Source organism: Oratosquilla oratoria, chromosome 37, assembly GCF_046742065.1.
Source record: "Oratosquilla oratoria isolate Oo_2021 chromosome 37, ASM4674206v1, whole genome shotgun sequence".
Taxonomy (NCBI): domain Eukaryota; kingdom Metazoa; phylum Arthropoda; class Malacostraca; order Stomatopoda; family Squillidae; genus Oratosquilla; species Oratosquilla oratoria.
In genome coordinates this window covers 109,895-117,500 of record NC_134813.1, presented here as the reverse complement: position 1 = coordinate 117,500, position 7,606 = coordinate 109,895, and the positions used below count along the sequence as shown (strand labels likewise).

At 43.5% G+C, this 7,606-nt stretch overlaps 1 pseudogene; it reads left to right on the top strand.

The window, feature by feature from the left end:
* The window catches only part of LOC143019314 (uncharacterized), a 9,959-nt pseudogene extending 2,758 nt beyond the window's left edge, over positions 1-7,201 (top strand).
* The last annotated feature ends 405 nt before the right edge of the window (positions 7,202-7,606 follow it).

Genomic DNA, 7,606 nt, shown 5'->3' with positions numbered 1-7,606 from the left:
AATCTTTTGGCAATAGCCATGATAAAAGACAAAACGACGACAATAAAAAAACAGATTAATTGAAGTTAGTTTCCCTTATCTGAATAAAATTTTCTATTGAATTTTAAAATAAAGTATTTGAAAGGACGACATTCTGAAACAGATTAATGTCATTTGCTTTTAACACAAAATTTCAACCTTATTGTCAAAGTTTATGTCGTTTTCTAAATTAATTACGGATAGTTTGTCATTAATTATGTGAGAATTTACAATTCAAGTAATTGAATCATATTACAACCGTGGACAGACAAACAGTTGGAGTGAAGGACCGTTTCATTAAATGGACTTCAAAGAGACAAACGGCTTAACAAAATAAACATTGTATGACACGAGAATTTCTTATTTATATTTTTTTTAACCTTTTTCGTCCCAGAAAAGGTCCTGAGTCGACGTACGCACACGCACACACACACACACACACACACACACACACACACACACACACACACACACACACACACACACACACACACACACACACACACACACACACACACATACATATATATTACATCATACATACATATACCAAGGCCTTTTCCCCCTTACAAGGGAGGTAGCCAAAAAGGAAAAGGCATAAAATCATTCCCACCCATTCCATCCCTGAATACACTCCACACCCCTCCACCCTCCCTCTTATCTTAGCACCTCCTGAATGACGGGTCATCCCTGCACCTTGTCCACTGCCCTGGGTCACAAGCAGTGTCGCAAGACACAGCACATCCACAGCAAGGCCGCTTCATTAAATCGGCGACCCCCCTCTCCGTCCCCCCATGCATAAAAGGAGAAGATGGGGAGAAATTCCTTCGGGCTGCGTCAAATTTTGCTCACACATACTACCTCACCCCCCATCCCCCCCGCCCATTCCACCTCATGCATCACAACATCATCCATATGCAACCATTCTCCATTCACCCCTGTCTTCTGTCCTCTCCCGTCCTTCCTCAACAGACATTCCCCTCTTCCCCAAAGCCCCCTTCACCCCATCCATCCACCTCATCCTAGGACGTCCCCTTATGTTCACTCCCTCCACATCTGCCTTCCATACATCTTTTACTAGTCTTTCTTCACTCATTCTTTCCATGTGTCCAAACCATCCTAATACTCTTTCATCAACCCTATCTCCCAACTCCCTTTCCAACCCCGTTCTTCTCCTCACCTCCTCATTTCTCACTCTATCTAGCCTAGTAACCCCCATCATACTTCTCAGACACCTCATCTCAAACACATCCAAACTCCTTCTCTCTTCCTCTCTTATGTTCCATGTTTCTGCCCCATACAGTGCTGTTGGCACAATCACTCCTTCATACAGTCTCCTCTTAGCATCCATTCCCAAATGTCTATTCCTCATTACACTCTTCAATCCACCAAGGCATTTACTCGCTTCTCTCAATCTATATTCTACATATGACATAGTCTGGAAAACATAAAATATACAAAAATGAACATAAAAACGATGTGACAATAATATAACAAGTCGGGGCATAATACTTACCATAAACAAATAACACAAGACGGAACATTCACCGCGGCATATATACCCGGGTAGACCTGAGATCTCGCGTTAATTCGAGTAGACCTCCTAACGGTAGACGGGGTGGATGGGGGCGGAGTACTCGGGGAAGAGGGGGAAGATGGAGGGAGAGAGTTAGAGGGTGAGCTTATCACACTCGGACGGTTGTGGATCTTATTCCTTGTCTTGCGCAGAATAGATTTGTCATTAAACAAGTCTATACAGCGAAAGATGATATATAAAATGCACATATCCTCCCAAACTTCAACACTGTCCTAGACTCTTCCAAAAATAAAAATAAATTACCTTAATTTCTCAGGTTGCCACTATATAATGTTTAGGTGGAAAGGTACCCTATGCCCAGTAAAAGTGTGTTAAATCTGTCGAATTAGTGTATTATCAGACATTATTTTAAGTGTATTATCTGGCCAATGCCAGACGATTCAATAAATGTGAATGTCAATATACTTGATAAAGGAGTGCTAGATTTAAAAAAAGCTGACATGCATACAATTCACCATGTTCTGATGTGTACACAATTTGCCATGGTCTTCTATCACATGAAGGATGGGATCAACGATTACCCTAACAAATGGGAACTCGAGAAATTATATTCCTTAATCTCTAACAGAGATGTTACATGCCTAAGACTGGAAAAAGTACAACGGCGAGCCACAAAACTGATTCCAAATATCAAAAATAAATCATACGAAAATTGACTAAAACATATGAATCTGTTTTCCCTAAAAAAGCGTAGACTCAGAGGTGACTTGATACAGGTCTTTAAAATTCTAAAGGGAATTGACAACATCAAAAGTGACAAAATTTTCACATTGAATGAGAATCAGACAAGAAACAATGGTCTAAACCTGTCCGGAAATAGATTCACTTTAGAAGTAGGTAGAAACAACTTTGCCAATCTTGTAGTTAATGAATGGAATAAACTTCCTGCACAGGTAGTGCAATGTAGTTCAGTTCGAAGCTTTAAGAATCATTTAGATAAACACCTAAGCAAGATGCTGTAATGATTATAATTTATTTTATATTATTTGTTTTTGTTTTGTTATCATTTGTCTGTCTGATTTTCATTTATTATATGTTAATTTATTATTATTTACTATTTACCTGTTTGTTTATTATTTAACTATACCTATGCATTTATTTATGTATTTTTATTTATTTACATTATTATAGTTTTTATTTATTATTTTATTATTATTATGTTTTTTTTTTCGCATCCGACCTAGATATGGACCAAAAGGTCTCCTGTCGGCATGCTCCGCCTTTGTAATCCTTTGTAAACTCTCCTTCCCCCTCCCTCCCTCCACCTTCCAGTGTCGCGCAATCACTCATAAACACTTAAGTCATAAAACTCTCTGAAAGGGGTGAAAAAGAGGGCAACTCTGTATTAAAAAAAAGAGAGAAAGAGAGACGCATCAAGACTGAATACACATATTTTGAATGTTACAACCCTTGGAAACCCATACATGAATACGAAACAGCGTCCGCATAAAAGCTGTATGCAAATGCCGGGCATATGGAAGTCTGACTCCCGGGTGCATATGTATGGGTGAACTATTGATATATGGCTTGCAGAAGAGAAGTCGCTGTCGCTAAATTTTATTGCAGAAAGGTTCCTCTCAACCGAGAAGAAGAGGCGAAGAGGCGAAACGTTGCGTGTGTCTGTATTCATGTATATATGTTTCTAGGATCGAGCAGACCGATATATGCCATGCGAGGTAGATAGGTATGATAGCCCCTATCGACTTTTGGGAGTTTCAGATTATATGCCTGTACTAAGTCAGGTGATGTCTTTGGTAGTTACATACACACACATATACATACATACATACATACATACATATATACATACATGCATACATACATACTCGTGCGTGTAGACATATATACGTACATACATACATACATACATACATACATACATACATGCATGCATGCATACATACCGTGCGTGTAGACACACATACATACATACATACATGCATACATACATACATACATGCATACATACATGCATACATACATACATGCATATATACTCGTGCATATACACATATATACATTTTCATCTTATCACCCACAATAACTTTTTCGATTTGATTCCTTGCAAACACGATCGAGACCAACAGGATCATATAACCTTGATCGAAGCATACTTTCCACCTCTTCAACCTAGTGGTCGCTCCTCAGCTGAAGGGAATCACCCTGGCCTCGATCGCCTGGCCTCGCCGAGAACAAACTCGAGAGGTCTCGTCGCCGAAATGGATCGCTTTGCGGAGAAATCTAAAGACGAACGTTCCGAGTGAGGCGACTTCGCAAGTCCTCGTGTCGTCTGCAGAGGACCTGCAGGCTGTGACCGAGGAGGAGGAGGAGGAGGAGGAGGAAGAAGAGGGGTATTGGAGGAGGAGGAAGAGGGGTAGTAGAGGAGGAGAAAAAGGAGGAGGAAGAGGAAGAGGAAGAGTTAGTGTACAGGAGGAGATGGTGGTGGAGGAAAAGGAGGAGGAAGAGGAGGAGGAAGAGGAAGAAGAGGGGTATTGGAGGAGGAGGAGGAGGGTTAGTAGAGGAGGAGGAAGAGGAAGGGTAGAGGAGGAGGAGGTGGAGGAGGATGAAGAAGAGGAGGGAGTAAGAAAATGAGGAGGAGGAGGAAGGATAGAGGAGGAGGAGGTGGAGGAGGAGGAAGAGGAGGAGGGAGTAGTGGAAGGAGGAGGAGGAGAAGAAGGAGGAGGAAGAGGAGGAGGAAGAGGAGGAGGAGGAAGAGGAGGAGGAGGAGAAGGAGAAGGGTAGAGGAGGAAGTGTAAGGGGAGGATGAAGAAGAGGAGTGAGTAAAAAAAAGGAGGAGGAAAAAGAGGTGGAGGAGGAGGAGGTGGAAGGGGAGGATGAAGAGGAGGAGGGAATAAGAAAAGGAGGAGAAGGAGGAGGAGAAGGAGGAGGAGGAGAAGAGAGGAGGAGGGAGGAGGAGGAGGATAGGGGTAGAGGAGGAGGAGGAGGAGGAGGAGGAGGACGGGTAAAAGAGGAGGAGGAGGAGGAGGTGGAAGGGGAGGATGAGGAGGAGGAGGTGGAAGGGGAGGATGAAGAGGAGGAGGGAATAAGAAAAGGAGGAGAAGGAGGAGAAGGAGGAAGGGTAGGCGAGGAGGAGGAGGAGGAGAAGGAGGAAGGGTAGGCGAGGAGGAGGAGGAAGGGTAGGCGAGGAGGAGGAGGAGGAGGAGGAGGGTGAGAAGGGAAAGCGAATGAGGAAATGAGAAATAAATGGAAGCAAGAGGGTTAGGAACAAGAGGAGGAAGAGGAGGAAGTGGAAGAGGGCTAATGGTGAGGTGGAGGAGGTGATAAAGGAGGAGGAGGAGGAGAGGAGAAAGGAAGGGAGGAGGAGAGGAAGGAGGAAAAAGGAGAGGAGGAAGATGGAGGAGGAGAAAGATGAGGAGGAGGAGAAAGATGAGGAGGAGAAAGAGGATGAGGAGAAAGAGGAGGAGGAGGAGGAGGAGGAGAAAGAGGAGAAAGAGGAGGAGGAGGAAGAGGAGGAGGAAGAAGAGGAGGAGAAATATGAGGAGGAGAAAGAGGAGAAAGAGGAGGAGGAGGAAGAGGAGGGAGGAGGAGGAGAGGAGGAAGATGAGCGAGGGAGGAGGAGGAGGGAGAGGAGAGGAGGAGAGGAGGAGGGAACAAGGTTTGTGGTGGTGACCTCTTGGTGTTGAAATGTCAGCTCCAGAGCAATTGGCTCGAGACCAAAAAACTTCGGCAGCCCCGAGGTTGATGGTCGCCTGAAGGCGTTATCACATTGAGCTAATTTTCCTTCGACCTCCAATTAATCGGCGGAACCGCCCACCTCCAGCACACAGTCTGAGGAAAAATAGCTCAGTGTGATACCACCTTCAGTCTCTCACAGCTCCAACGAAGCCTTCGCCCAGACGACGGCAAACTTGAATAATTTTCTTCTGGTTGACGTCATTCTGTTGCGTCTCGTCGAAGGGGAGGGGTAGGTCTAGGGCTGGGGCGGGGCTTGTGTTTGTTCTACAGCCTGGCGCCGGTCAGGTCAATCAAGGTCAGTCGTATCTCCTTACATAAATACATACATACATGTATACATACACACATATATACACGTACATTGATACATACACATACATAGATACATACACATACACACACACGCACAAACACACACACACACACACACACACACACACACACACACACACACACACACACACACACACACACACACACACACACACACACACACACACACACACACACACACACACATCCACACATACGCACACACATACACATATACATACACACATGCACATATACATACACACATACATACATACATACATACATACATACATACATACGTACATACATACATACATAATGACATCCCCCTTGATTAATATAGGGTTTAATTTGTACATACATACATACATACATACATACATACATACATACATACATACATACATACATACATACATACATACATACATAATGACATCCCCCTTGATTAATATGGGGTTTAATTTGTAGAGAGAAATTTTATCCCTTTCACAACCGCCAGGCGAGTCAATGGACGTGTTCACACACAACCGCGCAGTTTTTCCTTGACCATGCGGTACCGCCGCAGTTTCCTAGTATAGGATGAGGGTCTACCGTCAGTCAATCGTCTTGTCTTTGATGGAGACCTTTCGAAAAGATTTGAAATTGATTGAAACTGGACGTACAGGTAGTGGACCCGACTTCTATACCTCTCTTGAACGAAACGCTCTGTACTCTTCCCAGAATTGAACGTTCACGAACCTTGTGACCGAATTAATAGAAAACGTATTGTCTGGTTATTTCATCCTCTGGAAATAATGAATCTTTGAGATTAATTGCGGCGTCCTGTTTATATCATAACATACACAAACACTGATTTATAATATATCTACTTGATTTGGCTTGCATGGGTATCATATCAACAGAAAATGTTTGATTGGTGATAGAAATTGATTATTTATTTGTTTAGAACAAAACAAATAAAACAAAAATGGCACTATAGATTTCTAAGATCATAAAAAAGGAAATTTTAGTTCCCAAATATGAAATCATATCAGAAAGTGGAAGAACTTGTTCGTGTAGCTGTGCAGTGTTGTATATTTGCTCTTCGTCATTACTTTAAGGTTTTGAAACCTACTTAGTGGGATTCGCTTCTTGCTTTGACTTTGCAAAAGTGCTTTGAATTTTGCTGTGAAGCACAGAAGCAGTGATCTTTCTCAGACACCGTTGAAGGGTAAAATGAGGTGATCAAAGGTGACGCTAAGAGGAAGAGGATGAGGAGGAAGAAGAGGACGAGGAAGAGGAAGAAGAGGAGGAAGAAGAGGAGGAGGAGGAAGAGGAGGAACTGGAGAAGGGGATGACAGTGTTTGATAAAGATGAGATGATCAAGAGTGACGCGAAGAGGAAGAGGAGGAGGAAGAAGAGGAGGAAAAAGAGGAGGAGGAAGAAGAGGAGGGGGAAGAAGAAGAGGAGGAGGAGGAGGAAGAAAAGAAAGAGGAAGAAGAAGAGGAGGAAGAGGAGGAAGAAGAGAAGGAAGAAGAGTAGGAAGAAGAAGAGGAAGAAAAGGAGGAGGAAGAAGAGGAGGAAGAAGAGGAAGAAGAGGAAGAAGGGGGAAGAAGAGGAGGAGGAAGAAGAAGAGGAGGAAGAAGAAAAGAAGGAAGAAGAGAAGGAAGAAGAGTAGGAGGAAGGAGAGGAGGAGGAGGAAGAGGAAGAAAAAGAAGGAGGAGGAACAGGAGGAGGAGGAAGAGAAGGAGGAAGAAAAGGAGGAAGAAGAGGAGGAGGAAGAGGAGGAAGAAGAGGAGGAAGAAAAAGAAGAGGCGGAGGAGGAGGAAGAAAAGGAGGAGGAAGAAGAGGAGGAGGAAGAAGAAGAGGAGGAGGAGGAAGAGGAGGAAGAAAAGAAGAGAAGGAGGAGGAGGAAGAGATGGAAGAAAAAGAAGAGAAGGAGGAGGAGGAGGAGGAGGAAGAGGAGGAGGAAGAGGAAGAGGAGGGAGAGGAAGAGGA